This window comes from Equus przewalskii, chromosome 7, assembly GCF_037783145.1.
Source record: "Equus przewalskii isolate Varuska chromosome 7, EquPr2, whole genome shotgun sequence".
Classification (NCBI taxonomy): domain Eukaryota; kingdom Metazoa; phylum Chordata; class Mammalia; order Perissodactyla; family Equidae; genus Equus; species Equus przewalskii.
In genome coordinates this window covers 76815358-76832551 of record NC_091837.1, presented here as the reverse complement: position 1 = coordinate 76832551, position 17194 = coordinate 76815358, and the positions used below count along the sequence as shown (strand labels likewise).

Below are 17194 nucleotides of genomic sequence, written 5' to 3'. Positions count from 1 at the left end.
CAGTTATAAAGAGGCTCTTCAGAAATATGCATATTTGTATAAGGTTTTGGTTCATAGAACTTTTTTTATCATCAGAGCATGTCTTCCCACTTTGGCGGGGAGGGGAGGGGTGTCAGAAAGAGACGGTTTGGTGAAGGTGAGGGCTTTACTTGTATTGGAAGGAAGATGGTCTGTAATCCACAGGGTATGTGGGGCAAGGAGGCGTCTGCCGCGAGAGAAAACAGGCTGCTGCCCCAGGGCTGCTGCCAAGGGCCTGCTCGCTTCCCTCCTCCTTGCTGTGTGCTGCCTAACTGGGAAGGCAAGCTCTTCCCAACCCTTGAATAGAGGCGGCCCCCTCCATCTCCATACATATACGTTTTCTTTTTTTAAAACGGCTTTATTGAGATATAACTCATGTACGATACAATTCATCCTTTTAAAGTGTACAAGTCAGTGGTTTTTAGTATATTTACAGAGTTCTAAAACCATCACCACAATCTATTTTAGAATCTTTTCGTCACTCCAAAAGAGAAATCCTGTATCCTTAACTGTCACTTGTATTCCCCTCTCCCCCCAGCTCCTGGCAACCTCTAATCTACTTTCTGACTCTATGTATTTGCCTATCTGTACATTTTATATAAATGGAATCATACAGCATATGTTCTTTCGTGATCCACTTGTTTTGCTTAGCATAATCATCCATGGTGTAGCGTTTATTAATACTTAATTTCCTTATATTGCTCAATATAAGTTACTTTTGCACGTGTTGCATTCTTGAAAAGAACATAGGAAATGGAAATGTGTATTAATCAAAAATAGATAGACTTACATGTTATAAAAGGAATTGCTTGTGTCCAGAGAGCTAAATATGTGTGTGGGTATATGTGTGCATTAGTTTGTTGTCTTTCACAGTTGAATGCAAAGTGTGTAGAATTTGTGAATGAATCTAAAGACTAGTGGCTTTGTGGTGGCCTAATGATTTTCTTTCATTCAATGATTCAACAATTATTTATTTATTTTTTTTTAAGGATTGGCACCTGAGCTAACAACTGTTGCCAATCTTTTTATTTTATTTTTTTCCTGCTTTTTCTCCCCAAATCCCCCCAGTACATAGTTGCACATTTTAGTTATGGGTTCTTCTATTTTGGCATGTGGGATGCCACCTCAACATGGCCTGATAAGCGGTGCCATGTCCGTGCCCAGGATCCAAACCCGTGAAACCCTGGGCCGCCAAAGCGGAACGTGCGAACTTAACTACTCGGCCACAGGGCCGACCCCTCAACAATTATTTATTAAATACCCTCTAACTCCAGGCCCCGTGCCAGGTACTGGTGGTTAATACAGGGATGAACAAAAGACACAGTCCTCCCCCTTGTGGAGCTTACAGGATTGCTGGGGGTGGGGTGGCAGGAGTAGATAGTAAACAAAATATTGAATAAAAGAGATATGAAACAAACTGATATTAGAATTACAATCTATGATAAGTGTTTAAAGGAAAATAAGGCATTACTAAGAGAATAATGAGGGCCTACTTTAAAATGGCCCCAGAGGAACCCAAATGGCCATTGATGGATGAATGGCTAAATAAAATGTGGTATATCTAGACAAGGGAATATTATTCAGTCTTAAAAAGGAATGAAATTCTGATCCATGTTACAACATGGATGAACGTTGAACGCATTATGTTAAGTGAAATAAGCCAGATACAAAAGGACGAATATTGTATAATTCCATTTATATGAGGTATCTAGAGTGGTCAAGTTTACAGAAAGAAAGGAGAACAGTAGGTACTAGAAGCTGAGAGGCGGGGGAATGGGGAGTTATTGTTTAATGTGTACAGTTTCAGTTTGAGATGATGAAAAAGTTCTGGAGATGGATGGTGGTGATGGTTGTACAATAATGTGAATGTACGTAATATCACTGTACCCTTAAAAATGGTTAAAAGAGTAAGGTTTATATATATTTTACCACAATAGAAGAATCAGTGCAGGAGGGTCTCTTGGAGGAGATTGTACTTAAGTTGGGACTTGAAGGATGAGAAGGCATCAGTCAAGGCTTCCCCTGGTCCAGCCAATGGGAACAGCATGTGCAAAGACCCTGTCATGAGAGCTTAGTGCTGTGTTCTAGGAACTGTGAGAAGGCCAGAATAGCTGGGGGGAAGTGATGATGGGGCCAAGAAGCATGTGATGAGGTGGGCAGCAACCAAGCTGATAGAGAGGCATTAATGTAGTTTTAAGCAGAGTCACGTGATTTGATTTCTGATTTCAGCTGATAACTCAGGTTACGATATGGAGAATGAGTTGGGGGGCAGAGGACCAGTTAGGAGGCTGCTGTAGGGTCGGTGAGAGAGATGAACGAGGCTTGGGTCAAGATGACAGGAGTGGAGATGAGAATTGGGGGGTAGGAGCTGCATTTTAGATGTGGAATCCTGATGTTGGTGATGGGTTAGATTTGAGAACTTCACAGAAGGGACGTGTCAGATGATTCTCAGATTTCTAACAGAAGTAACTGGAGATAATGGTGTCAGAGACAGAGGAGCAGACTGGAAGATTAAGAATTTGCTTTGGTCACGTTAAGTTCCAGTTGCTGGGACACCCAGGAGTGGCTAGAGGTCAAGCTTTGATAGATTCAGAAGTCTCGGCTGGACACGTGGAGCCTTGGGAAGTGGCACCGTCCAGTTGGTTTGAGGAACTCCACAGGGACATTGGGAAAGCTGATGAAACCAGTGCTTCCTATCCTTAAGGTCAGCCTTTTAATTCTGATTTTCGTGAAATCATACACTCAGCTATTTTTTGAGCAATAAAGCATTTAAGTTTGAACACGCCTAGCTTTGTGGATGGACGATGACGGTGAAAGGCTGATGCAGCGTTGTCTAGAAGGCAGGACCGTAATACACAGCTCAAAATGTTTATCAGATGCAGGAAAGCGCCAATTTGTATTTAAGGGGAACTCGCTAAAGTCAGGGAATTTCTCAGGGAAAAATAGAGTATTTAAATTGTCTGATGTGGCCTCTTCTAAAAACCAAATCACTCCTTCTAATAGTGTGTCTCTCTAAAAGGTGGTATGACAAAATGGTGTTGCCCTTGTTGGCAAAGTGCTGAACTTCCACATGTAGTATTTACTCACTCAGTCCTGTAGGGGATGTATTTATTGGCCTCTTTTTGCCAAGTGAGGGAACTCTGGCTTGCCTGAGGTCTCAGAACTAGGAATGGACAAAACCAGAAATTGAACTCAGGTTTCTAGAATCCCAAGGTGAGTGTTCTTTCCAGTACCTCACAACTGATGGTCAGAAAAGGAATACAAATGACCCAGAAATAAGTTAGCAAATAAAAGTAAAGGGCATACAGCTAAATTTGAATCGCAGATAAACAACAATTTTTTTTTAACATAAGTATGTCCCGTGTAATACGCTAAAAATTATTTATTGTTTATCTAAAACTCAAATTTAACTGTGTGTCTTCTATTTTATTTGGCAGCACCACCCAGAATTTGTAATTTGAGAACTACCTGTATGTTCACGCTCCGTTTGACAACTCCTGGATCTTCCATGCATTTTTAAAAATTTGGGGATGGGGGTAGGAGGAGGATTGATTTTTTTTTTTTTTTTTCCTTCCTAGTCTTTCAAAATGGCTGTGTTATGTTATTTTCCTGGTCTTTAATGAATGTTCATTATTTGTAATAAACAGCAGCCTGGTATTTGGGAACAGGCCATGGGTTCAGGAGATGTCCGATCTGGCCAAGTCACTGGCCAGTTCTTTGACCTTGGCTAGTAAAAACAATGCTTCATGTTTTTAGACCTCTTCGTGGTTTTAAAATCTTCTCATCTGGGGGTTAATAGGGCAGGCATTATCCCCATGGAACGGATGAGAAACCCAAGGAAAAGCAAGGTTTGGGGAGTGAGTGGTCAGTAGTCAGAACTGGCCTGGGGCAGTCTTCCCAACTCCCAGTTCGGTGCTCAGTTAGTTTTCTAAGCTCCCATTTCTTTGTGTTTCAAATCATGGTCCTGATGTTTTATAGGGTGTCTTCCTGATGTAATTCCATGACTCTGTGGTCTCATCTGTCATTAGAGTCCAATTTTAAAAAGTGACATGGCGGAAATAATGTGAAGCATTGTAGGTTGAGAAGACAGTGGGACACATGCTGCATTGGCAGTCGTGGATAGACTCCCTGTGCATTCCATATGATGTTGTAGGTAGTATTTGAGAAGAATTGGCATCCAACATTTTGAAGTAGCAAGCTCAGTTTCTTCCGAGGTGAGGCGTTGTCTTAATAACAGTGATGCTTACTGGGATTTTTGAAATCCTAATGCTTAAAGTGTAGCTGTCCCAGTGGACACCTCCCATATGAGTAGACCTCAATCTGGATAGTGCGTATTCTGTATTTTGGGGAGTTCTTTCTGTTTCTTTTGGAATGTACACTTACTCTGTGCAGCCAGTGCTGACCATATTCCTTAGCACACAGTAGAAACTCAACAAGTCTGTGTTGAATGAATGATTAAAACAGACCATCTCCTTGATGACCACTTGGAAGGTCATTAATTTCACTTTTAATACTGGATTTAGGGAACTACAGCTGTGTTAGAAATAGTCCTTGCCCTTCAGATATTTAATATTTAGTCGGGGAATTGGACAAAACCACTTCTAGCTAAAGTACGAGGCAGTTACGGTTTTCACACAAAGAAAAAAAGAAACATACGCTTTTCTGATGGCAGATATATACAGTAGGTTCTGTTTTGTTCATTCCATACTCACTTTTATAAAGTATTTTTATGTCTGTGCAGTGAATACTACAGATCCCTTTAGAAGATTTATAAAATATCAAATGAGGCCTTTTTATTTTAAATGATTTTTTTTCTGTTTTGAGAAATTTTAAATCTTCAGAAAAATCAAATACTATCAACATTCGTGTACCTTACCACTGACATAATTAATAGCATTTTTAAATGAAGAGACTCTTTTTTTAAAGTTGAAAATCAGTAAAGCTGTGCAATCAATAAGGCATTGAAAATCAGTTTGGAAAAAGAAGCTCATGGCAGGACCAAGCCAGAAGAACAAGAGGAAATCCATAGTGTGCCCCGTGCCACCCAGCTTCTAGATGCCTCCATTTTATCAGATGAAGTTATGTTTTCTTATATACAGTTTCCTTTGCAGTGTGTCATAAGGAAATCAGGAAGCGTAATATGGCTTTAATTGCACTTGGCACAGAACTGAGGGAATGTAAAGGTTGGCCATCATTGCAAGAACTGAGTACATTTTATTTGCTAGTAAAATTTTGTTTGCTACATTGTCTATGGCATTGTGCAATTGTTTCCTGTCCAGAGTACCCTTGGAAGTTAATAATCACAAAGTTTATTGTCTTCAAAATTTTATATTTGAATACTTCAAATATTTTAAATAATATTTCTGTTCTAGCGTCCTGTGGGACAGTCCTTGTCTGTCCAATACTTTAGAATTTGTCTGACTGAGCTCTAAGTTTTGTTAGGGATCATTTTTCTGTCCCAACATCTTCAAAGTCAGTGTTATCTTCTGTATCGTGCTATATTTTAACCTCTCTTACTGGACAAAGATGATAATATCTTTCCTTTGTACTTAAGCAAATCTTGATTTTTTAAAAAAAATTCCCTTTGATGTTTTTTGAGGATTTCCTAGTTTTCACGAACCTTTATTTGGATGACTGCATTTCATTATTGAAATGGAGGGGCTTAGATTAGAAGATATCCAGCAAAATTTCCAGCTCTAACATCCCTGTTTGAGTTAAATTACTGGCTCCTTCCCTCCCCTACCTCTGCCCCAGTTGGTCTCCACTTAAAAGGTGATCCTGAGATTTTTAGTCTATTTCTTTGCTTGTTTCCTGGACTGTTGCAGGCACTATCTTTAGACTAACTCTGAGCATCCTCCGTTTGCGGCCTTAGCAGTGGTATTAAAACGGCGGGGTTATTAGTATTTCATAATGTGGACATTGTGATAGACTCTTTTAAAGCACAAGATGTTGTTTAAGGAGGAAAGCATTCAATGCAAAAGGATGACAATGAAACATTTGATCATTAAAATGCTTTCAGTAGAAAAGGAATGTTTTCATTCCTGAGGTTAATGGTGCAGTTGCTTCTACTAACTTTACCTGATGTCAAATGCCATTTCCCTCCTAGAATTCTACTGGGACAGAGCACTCTCCCTCTGTCTCAGGGTCTCTGCGTGTACTGTGTTCTTCTACCCTCCCCCTGCCCTGCCCCGTGCTGACCAGGTACTACTTCCCCCTGGAAGACTTCCTGAGCCTTCCCCCTCCCAGGTCAAAGTGAGGGGCCCCTCCTTTGTTCTGGTTGCTCTCTGTACATTCCTGTCCCAGCTCAGATCATTCCATCCCAGAGATGGTAGCTAGCTTTTATTTCCTATGCCAACTCGGCTCGATTTGTCGTAGATGCCTAGACACTGGTTTTCAAAGTATGGTACCAGAAACAGCAACATCAGCACAACTGGGGGCCCCACCCAGCCTTACTGAATCTGAAACTTGCGAAGTAGGACCCAGCAATCTGTGTCTGAACAAAACTTCCAGATGATTCTTTCGCCTGCTCCAGGTTGAGGACCACTGGCCTAGAGGTTTTGATGCATGGGATTCTGAGATCATGGCAGCCATGGCAGAGAAGGGTGTGTTAGGATTCCTCAGGGACATCACCTGAAGCAGGTGAGAAGCTGAACAGATGTGGGCCCAGGGGTGTGCCATCCCTGAGATGTATTGTAATTGCTGGTCTTTTTGTCTCTCTCACTAGGCTGTCACCTTGATGAGAAGAGCACCTGGTTCAGGTTCATTAATATGGCCCAGCTTCCAGCACAGTGCTTAAACTGTCATGGCTGTTCTGCAGTTGCATATTAAGTAGTGAAGTCAGAAGCATGCCTCCTTGCACACTTACAGTCACTGGCATTAGCTGCCATTATTCAAAGATGTTCTCTGAGGGGTGTTGTTGAAGTTGGTTGTTTTTGTAGTGACCCTGGGATAAAGAGAACCCACTGTGGCCTGATCAAGTGAACTTGATGGCTTTCATTCCTTCGTTAAGATGCCAGGGGAGAATAACCAAGTTCTTGGACCTTATTACTTAGTAAAATGGTCACAAACAAAAACAGATATTTTAAGATTTTTGCATCACCTTTCGGCACATATTATATTGCCATCCTTTGCAAATGCCACAAAATACCCGGGATTTTTAGTTAGCTCCTTTTTGGGAAAAGTGGACTCTTGTGACATCTTAGTCCAGATTATAATCTTTTTGCTAATGATGCTTGGAAATTTATAGGCCATTCTGTAACTCTGAGCTATAAAATATTTACATAAAGGGAAAAGCCGCTAAGACCTATATTCACTGTTCTGGTTTGGTTTATGTTATTGTCAAAAGACAATCAAGATGAAGAGTTTTCAGGCTCTTGCGAGTATTTTGGGGTTAGTATAACTACAGTTGTTTCCTATTAGATGGAGCAAAGTCAAGCTTAATACTATGTCTTGTTTTATTCAGTCAATTTTAGGTGCTTGTCCATAAGGCCAGAACATGAGAAAATTGAAATGATTTATGGAACTCTTGCCCTCAGTTGGTTGTGAGCTTTTTGAGACAGAAGACAGGCACCAGATTTATTAAAAAGACTGCAGAAGAATCCCCAATCTAATCAAGCAGGGGTGATTTTGGCCCCCAGGGGACATTTTAGGTTGTCACAACTCAGCAAGTGCTACTAGCATTTAGTGATAGAGGCCAGGGATGCTGTGAAACATCCTGCAATGCATGGGACAGCCCCCACAGCAAAGAAGTATCCCACCCAAGGAGTCAATAGTGCTGAGGTTGAGAAATCCTGACCTAAACAACGGGCAGGAATCATCTCAAAATGCTGGCGTTCCTCAGGACTCAGTCCCAGGTACAATTCTCACTCCATGAGGTACTCTCCATTTCTGTGCCTTTAAATGCCCTCCATGTACACCAGTCCCTGCTGGATTTACATGGCGGCCGGCTTTTTCTCCCTGCCAGCCTGTTAGCTCCACTTGTGTATCTCCGGAGCACTCTGGACACAGCACATGCAGCACCGAATCCCAGCCAGTTTAGAAGATGACTTTTCTCCGGCTGGTGCTTAAACCAGAAACCTGGACCTGAGCAGGGACCCCTGTCTCTCCCATTCTGCACCACCCCCACCTCCATCTCCAATCCTGGTCCAAGATCTGTTGCTTCTTCCTCCAGAAGATCTTGAGTTCGTCTGATTGTCTCCACTGCCACCCCCTTAGTTCAAGCCACCACCGTCTCTCTCCTGGACCATCCTAGGAGCCTCCTAACTGATGTCTGCATTTCCACCCTGTGCCCCCCGACCAAGGGCAGCCAGTCAGATCCTGGAGCACATCCACATCCAGCTGCAAAACCTTTTCTTAGTTCACCATTGCAGTTATAACAACATTTACCTCCTTTCCATGGCTCGCCAGGCCCAGCCTGCCCCAACCCCTGCTTCCTTCCTGCAGTTTCATTCTTCTCCTACTTCAGTTTCTGGAGCATGACAAGCCCTTTCCTGTCCCAGGACTTCCACATCTGTTGCTTTCTTCTCTGGAAAGCTCTGAATGACGAGAAATGCCCTGAATGACTCCTGCTTATCTTTTGCTTTTCAACTCAAGTGTTATTTCCTCAGAGCATTCTCCGACCATCCTAATTAAAGTAGGTCTCTGCCAAGGTATGCCCTCTGCTCTTTTTCCTGTACTCATTATAGTGTAAATCTTTATTTATTTGCAGGATTCTTGGTGTGCTGCTCCATGAGCCTAGAAGCTTCCTAGGAGGGAGGGATGGTGTCTGTCCTGCTTACTACAGCTCGGTGGCTGACAGAATGGCTGAAGCTTGTCTGATTACTATGAGGGGAATGGTGGTGGGAGTCCTTGCTGCCTGGGTGTGTGAATGAATGGAGACTAGCCTGAAGCGGTGAGGGAGGGAAGTATAAAATGTGAGGCTATGGGAGCACAGAGGAGGAAGTTACTCAGGCGTTCAGGAAGCTGCCCAAGAAGAGGTTACATTGGAGGGCAATCTTGATGAATGATTTGGGGTTCCTCAGGCTTGGGAAATAATAAAAAGTTCCAATTGGGGTGGGGGGGGGAATACTTGCCATTAAATGGATCCTGAAGAAAATCTAGCCTCTGATCATGGCCCACACATGGATGCCATGGACCACCCAGAAAGTGGCTTCTTCCACAGTGTACACTACTGGCTTCTCAAACATTAATCTGCATGTGAATTTCCTGGGGAATCTTGCTAAAATGTAGATTCTGGGTTTGGTGGGTGGTGAACTTCTGCAGTTCGCACAAGCTCTAGATGATGCAGAGGCAGCTGGTCTGCAGACCTCACTTTGAGCAGCAAGAACACAGGATGGGGAAGCCCAAATAGATTGTTGAACCAGCCACAGCTCTGTCATCATGTGCCCTTTGATAAATGGTAGAAGAGATGACTTCTGTGTTCTCTCCAATACTTAATTTTTAGACTTTCTTTTCTTGTGAATCACTAAAAAGAAGCATTTTATGGTTTCATATTAGGCAGCATCTACCAGGTGTTAAGGTTCTTATTTTACATGGGCTTTCCTGTCTTTTTAAAGGAAGTAGAAACATCAAAAGAGTTGTTTTTGAGCCACGTGCGTCCAGCCTGTTAAATGTCTGCCATCAGTTTCAAAGGAGCAAAATAAGTACGTTAGTACTTTTGTTAAACATAAATCCACTTAAATATTATCCATGTCTGTGTTCATCTAGGCGCACTCTCTCCTGTAATCTGCACATTATTTCATGATTTCTCTGTAGACCATTTTTAGCTGGGACAGTCTGTTCTTTGCCACCTGTCGTACTTCTGGGCACCCCCCCCCCCACCCCAATCAGCCTATGTTATCTTCAGAAAAGACAAACTAGTATTAATCTAGGCTAATCATCATTCAGAAGGTAAATCTCTTTTCCTAAAAGAACCATATTGCAGTCCAGATTCAAACAAATGGATTTCACATTATCTGGAGCCTTCCTTAAGATGTGTAAGCCAGAGGTGACGGAGGAATTGCCTGTGTGTGGTAGTGTGCAGTCCATTCTTAGCTTGGCAGTAAATGAAGTTCTCAAACTTGGCTGCAAATTAGAACCACCTGGGGAGCATCAACTATGTTGATGCCTGAGTCCCCTACCCAGAGATTCTGATTACCCAACCGAGGTACACCTGGGGTGAGTCTAATGCGTGGTTAAGGCAGAGAACTACTGCTTGGAAGGTAGACCCTCTTGGAGTTTGTCCTCTATGGGATGTCTTTTAGTGTGTCAAAAATTCACTCAGGTTTGTGGAAATATCTAAATATGAATATGGGGGAAGTGATTGAAATAAATGAGTAGTAGTGTAACTCAAAGATGGGACTGGATTCTGTAATACCTCAGTTGTGGGTGGCCTTGATCGAGTCACTTAATAGCCTCACAGCTCACATCTGTGTAGTGGTTTGCTGATTACAAAGCACCTTCACATGCAGTATCTTATTTTCACAAGAATTCTAAAGAGAGGGCAGGGAACCTTTGCCCCTTCTGCCCTGTCTTCAGGGAACACAATTCCTTATTGTTTAAGATTCAGCTGCAGCATTTTTCTGGCCTGGAGCCCCTCCCAAATGCTTCCCAGGCTGGGTTAGGGACCGGGCTGGGTTAGGTGTGGCTTCTCTGAGCTCCCACCACCTCTGGGGCATGTCATCCTCTCCTGGCACAGACCATATTGAACTGTAATAATTCGTGTTACGGTTCCTCTCCCCTTGAGGAAAGGGTCATCATATCTTACTCATCCCAAGGGTTGATAATCCAGGGGGCATTCAGTAACTGTTTGGTGAAGTAAGTTAATCACCACTTTACAGATGGGGCCACTGGGGTACGAGGAGGCTAAATACAGGCCCAGTACTCTCACCTCCCCTAAGCTTTCTGAGCTCTGGATTCCTTTTGTAAAAATGAAGAGTTTGGAACTTTTCTCTAACACCCTTTATAGCTCTAGAATAGGTGGCTCTGTGTTATGATTTTAACTACTTGGTAGTGTTGCAGAAACTCAACAAAGTTCTCCAGACGGGTGTGAAACAGTCTTGAGAATAAAGAGTAAAGAATATGGTCAAAGTAACCCACCTGTTGGCAAGAATGGAAATTCATATTTATGCTTCACTCTAGACCGATCACCCAATCCTGGCGGCTGTGCCTCAAATTCACGTCAGGAGGTTGAGAGTGGAGAAACTCCTGTGTCCTACCCCTTTTCTCTTCTGAAGTTCCCCAAGTGATTTTGAAGTGGTCCAATGGGTGTTTAAGGCCCACTTTTTGCTGTTCTGGAGGTTGCTCACATCTGACCCGCGGTAGTTATGTGAACTACTGGAAATCCGTATTCCCAATGTCGTGCTGACTCTCCCCCCACAGACACATCTTCCGAGAAGTTTTATTTTTCCTGGTCTCCCCTCAACCCAGCCCTGAATTGGAAGCCAGCCTACCATAGTTTAGCAGTATGATAAGATCTGGCTCTTCTAATTGTTAAATTCCCGAAGCAGTTAATATATGTAAACATACAACAGGATGTTCCTTACACCTGCACATAATGACTTGGGAGCCAGGCCACAGGGAGCCATTTATAGAGTGAATCCTGTAAAACCTTCAGTTCTGTTTAGAGTATTTGTGAACTTAGGCATTTTCATTTTAAAAGGACTTTTTTTTTTTTAATATTTTTTCTTCTTCTCCCCAAAGCCCCCCAGTACAAAGCTGTGTATTTTTAGTTGTGGGTCCTTCCAGTTGTGGCATGTGGGACACTGCCTCAGCATGGCTTGATGAGTGATGCCATGTCCACACCCAGGGTCTGAACCAGTGGAACCCTGGGTTGCTGAAGTGGAGCATGTGAACTTAGCTGGTTGGCCACGGGGCCAGCCCTTAAAAGGACTTTTAAAAACATTGACAAGTTGAATATATTTTAATCCTTTTAAGGATTTACTCATGTAAGTAAAAGATAAAAAAAGATCTTGTTTGCTTTACCTTTTCCAACTTTGGATTTTTAAAAAATTTCTCTATATTTATTGACATCTCTAAAGCAATTTTACATATGCAAACTTGTGAATTTGAGATTCATCAAAATCAAACACGAGGATCAGAAATGTGGGCTTCAAGGTCAGTTGATTTATTTAGCTTTTGAACTCTACAATTTATGTTCACAGTGATTTACAATGAATTTAGCAAAAACTTGAACAACACAAGAATTGATAATCATCCCCCCAAAATAAGATATAAACACCATATTCAGTGTTGCTAAAGTAAAAAAGTGAACATTAGACCATAGCTGGTACCAACTTTGATTTTAAAAGTTAGTTTTGAATTTTATTTTTGCCCCTTCTGGGAGTTTTCCAGCTCTCCCTGTGAGTGCTCATAATTCTTTGAAGCTGGTTTGAGTGAAGCTGTGTCTCTCTGGTTTTCATTTTGCTGCTAGACCTTTCATGTTTGTTCCATAAAAGCTGTCTCAAATGACTTCTGACCAAATTGGAGACCCTGCTAAAATGTCTTGGGATTCTCTTTAAGAGGAATTTGTGCCTTCTATTTCTGGGTGTCCTCTCTCCTTGAGTTCAGGCTGGACCTAGTGCTGTGCTTCCAATGAATAGGATATGGCAAAAGGGATGGGATGTCACTTCCAAAGACCCTCCTTTGACTTGCTGTGAGAGAAGCCAACTGCCATGATGTGAGCTGCTGTATGGAGAGAGAGGCATGGCAAAAAAGTGAAGGTGGCCTCCAGCCAACAGCCCATGAGGAACTGAATCCTTCCAACAGCCCTCTGAGCGAGCCCGGGAGCAGAGGCTCCCAGGTGAACCTTCAGATGGCTGCCCCCCTGGCCAACACCTTGATTGTAGCCTGTGAGAGACCCTGAGCCATACCCAAGTTCCTGAGCCACTGCAACTGAGATAATACTTGTGTTTTAAACTGCTAAATTTGGGGGTGATTTGTTATGCAGCAAAAGATAACTAAGACAAAGACGAAGATTTAAGGTACAATTAAAGTGTCCCCTGCCTTCGGGGAGCTCACCATCTATTTAGTAAGCTCTTCAGTTGTCAAGCATCACAGGTAAGCCAAGATGGGGAATCGCTATCATTGTTTTCTGATGAAGGGCTCCAACAAAAATAGTTTCTAAGTGTCAGTTTTTGTCCCGCATATTTTTGCCTGTTTTTTAATTTAACTTTTAGAATAAGTTATACATGCAAATGGTACAACCTTCAAAAGGTACGAAAGGATATAAAGTGTAAAGTAAATCTCCCCGCTCTCTTTCACCCCAGTACCAGTTCCCCTCCCCAAAGGCACCAGCCATTACCAGTTTTGTTGATTAACCTTCTAGAGATAGTCTTTGCATTTATAAATGTCAACATACATATTTCTACCCTCCCCCCCAAAACCCCAAGAAACAAAATAACAAATGGCATTGGAATTGACTGTCAACCTTGACTTGAAATCAGGAGTATGGCCAATACACAACAGATTGAAAACTTATGAAATTTCTGCCAGTGGATTCTGCTCTCGACTTAATAGATAAGAAATTAACTGGAGGAAACAGTTGAAAAACCTTTGAGAGAGAGGAAGATTACATGTTGCATAATAATAGGGGTGGAGTGGGACCTAGAGAGGCCATCTGGTTTGCTCACTTGCCTTTGTGCAGGATAGTGTTTACAACGTCCAGGTGAGCTGCGAGGCATCCACAAGGAAGTATGATGTTGATCTTTGGGGAAGAGGGGATGAAAATAACTCTCCATATCAGAAAATGTCCCAGACAGTTGTTCCAACCTTCTCCTCCCTTATTTTCAACTAACTTCTCCCTAAGAACCCCTCGTATTGTGAAAAATTAGATTTTGTGGGTGTGTGTGATTTGCTTCTGGGAACAAATCGCCTTTGGGAAACTAAGATGACTCTGGGTTAGACGTGGAATGAGTCCTGAGAACAGATATGAACAAGGAAGTAAAAAGCTTCCTCTCGCTCTTCTACTTCTTTCTGTTGGCCTCGTGGTGGAGTCTCTGGTAACTGTTGTTAATTGTGTGGGTGGTGTCCCAGGCTGTCAGAAGAGTTAACTCCTTCCCCGGCTGGCCCTGAGACCTTTGCCACACATCGTAATCTGTTCATGTCTCCATTTCCTTTCTGCAAGGTGAAAGTGATTAAACCAGGTGATTAAACTATAACTTTCAGGAATGGCGGAAACCTAATTAACATGACATATGAAGACTAATAAATGCCTTAGAAGAAAGGGGCCTTATGAATTTGAGTTGGTATTCTTGTTATATAGTCATTACCTTTAAAACTACAGGCGGCATGCCAAACAAGTTGCAGGGGAGGCAAAAGAGTAATTGGACAGAATTCAGTTGAACACAGATGTTAGTTTTGTTTCCTTAAAGGAGTAGTATTGACTCTAAATTGAGTCATACAGTATGCTCACCTGGCTTGTTATGCCAAATAACAAGATTGGCCAATCCTTTGCATTTATTGTTCAGAGACCCATAGAAGCAGCTTACAAATAATGATGATGGTTGATGGTCGGTGACTCATGATTCCTTTGACTAGAATCCAATGTATTGTCTGTTTCTTGTTCTGACATCGTTACTAGAAAATCCCTTTTATTTTAACTCAAGTGACACGTTGAGTGGATAGCTTCTAAGTGAATGCTTATTTATTTCACTGCACCCTGACAGAATCTCTTTCTATATCTAGGAGAACCAACTAATGTTTCTTTATTTTAGGCCCCTTATCTGTGACCCTGATGACATGAAGTGAGAATTAATTCCTTCCTTCCTTTTTCCTTCTTTCCTTTCTCCCTCCCTCTCTTCCTCCTTATTCCTCCTCCCCCTTTCTCTCTTTCACTCACTTACCAAACCTTTGAGTATTACTATATGCCAGGCACTGTTCTAGATGTTCTGGGTACAGCAGGGAGAAAAAGAGAAAAAGCCCCCTGCCCTCAGGGAGCTTACACTCTCGTGGGGAGAGACAGAGAAGAAGGACACTAACATGAGGTCTGTTGGTTGGTGATAAATACAATGGAAAAAATAAATGGGGACGAGGGGGTAAAGAGTACGGATGACAGAGGTGAAGACTTATGGTTTTATGTGGATGACTAGAGGAGGCCTTGTTAGTAATGTGGCCTTTCATCCAATCAATATGTATCTAAGATACCTGCTGTGTGTCAGGCTCTGCTCTAGGAGCTGGCGATCCATCTGAACAAAAGAAACAAAAATCCCTTCTCTCAGGGAGTGTACATTCTGCTAGGAAGAGACAGACAGTACACAAGTACATTTTAGAGTCTGTTAGAAGGTGGGAAGTGGTATGGAAAACGGTATAAAGGAGGAAAAGAGGCATCAGGAAGGTGGGAACTGCACAGTTTAAATTCAGTGGTAGTTGGGCAGGTCTCCTAAAAAGGTGACATTGAGCTATGATGCGATGAGGGGCTGAGCCTTGTGGTTACTGGAGAGAGTGTTCCAGGCCCAGAGAACAGACACAGCCTGGCCCCCAGGGGGTTCCAGAACCAGGGAGGGGCCCATGTGGCTGGAGCAGAGGGCGTGAGGGTGGTGGAGGTGAGGCCGAGAGGTAAAATAGCAGGCAGACGTTGGGTTTTGCTCTGAGAGGAATGAGAATCCGTAGCAGGGTTTTGAGCAGGGAAGTCACAGCCATCACCCAAGCTAGAAGGCTGGCGTCTTCCTTGATGTTTTTCCTCCCAGACCCGTTTGCCCCAGTCAGATGAGTTGTGAAAGCTGTTGCTTCTCCCTCTACAAGGTCTTCCATGAGCCCCCTCTCCGCCTGCGCTGCCTTTCCTCTGTCTTCATCATCTGCAGGCCAGAGGACCGTAGGAACTTCCTGCAATCTTGTCTTGGCCACAGATTGATACCATCGTTCTCTGGAGCCCTGGTCAGGGTCATCATTTCTAAAATGCAGATCTGATTAGGCTAGTTCCTGTTGCAGAGGCCCCAGGCTCTTTGCAGAGAGAGCTCCTAGAATAATGCTCTCTCTCCTCCCTCACTCTGCTTATGCTTCAAACCCCAGGGTCAACCTCACTTCGGTCTTCCCTGCCCCTTTCCTAGTCTCCATGTCCTCATTTTCCCCCTTACTTCTCTGTCACAGTGTAAATACTTGGGCCACAGTCGTGTCTGTCAATCCCCAAACTTAAGAAGGACAGGAGCCATGTCTTGCTTACCAGCAGCTAAGTGGGTACCTGTCATAAAGCCCAGAGACATTTATTCAAAGCATGAAAAGCCTCTAATGGCCCCTGCTTGCGGAGCACACAAATTCCAAGTGCCTCTGACCTGCGAGAGCTTGACAACTTTGCCTCAGGCCACCTCTCCAGCCTCCTCTCCCAACCGTCTTCTTCCTGCGCCTGCCTGTGCTTTAGTAACGAAACTAATCCTGTGTCCCTTTGTGCTTCAGAACCTCGCTCCTGTGGTTTCCTCTCCCGAAGTGTCTTTCTCTCTTACTTCCCATCTCCCAACCTGATCACAGCCCGAATCAACCTTTAAGGCCCAATTAAGTAACATCCTTGCCCTCTCTGTCCTTCCCTGAAGTCCCTGCTCATTGAGTATAGTTGACTGCTGTGTCCTCTGGGTTCTCCTAGCACCGGTCAACCAAATTGTGGTGAGGTGTGTCTTTGCCACTGCTGCTGCACAGATGGCAAGCATAGGGGGATGCGGCTCATATTCTGTGTCTCTCTGGATACTGTGGCAACTTATATACTACGTACTTCATATACTATGTATGCTTTATGTCTTTATATATCTCTATATATCTTTATATACTTTATATAACTAATTTGTTTATCATGTTGATTTTTGGGTTAATAGAGGAAATGGTGGAATTTTACATTTTAGGAGGCTTGTTCCTTATGATTCCTCTTAACTCTTGTAAGGCACTGTATAAGTAACAAAAGTATAGATAGGTTTGAACTTGGCGGGAAGGTTTTCTGTGGTGGGAACCTGGGGCTCTCTGATCTGATTTATTTGTCTCAAGATGAAAGGTAGGGCCTGTCCCTTTCCCTCCAGGTATTTCTCATGAGTTCTCGGGCCTTGGGCTGTGCTCCCTTCCAGATGTGGGTTTTCTGGTTGTTCCAAGAAAAATGCTCAGCGTGCCCCGTGACGTTACTGGAAAACTAATTTATGTTGTTTGGTACCGCTCCAGTCTTTGGGAACTGGATGTGTTCTGATCAGCTCATTGGTTTCCTTTGTCAGGGATTACAGGAAAACTT

At 42.9% G+C, this 17194-nt stretch overlaps 1 protein-coding gene across 3 annotated transcripts in view; it reads left to right on the top strand.

The window, feature by feature from the left end:
• ATP8B1 (ATPase phospholipid transporting 8B1) overlaps positions 1–17194 on the top strand; it is a 111790-nt gene that overhangs the window by 9078 nt on the left and 85518 nt on the right. The window contains exons 2-3 of one of the 3 annotated variants that reach the window (XM_070627732.1): positions 6551–6657; positions 6743–6776. The exons of the other annotated variants lie outside the window; for them this stretch is intronic. The gene's annotated coding sequence lies outside the window, so the exon portion shown is untranslated. The remainder of the gene's footprint in view (positions 1–6550; positions 6658–6742; positions 6777–17194) is intronic. 3 annotated transcript variants of the gene reach the window in all.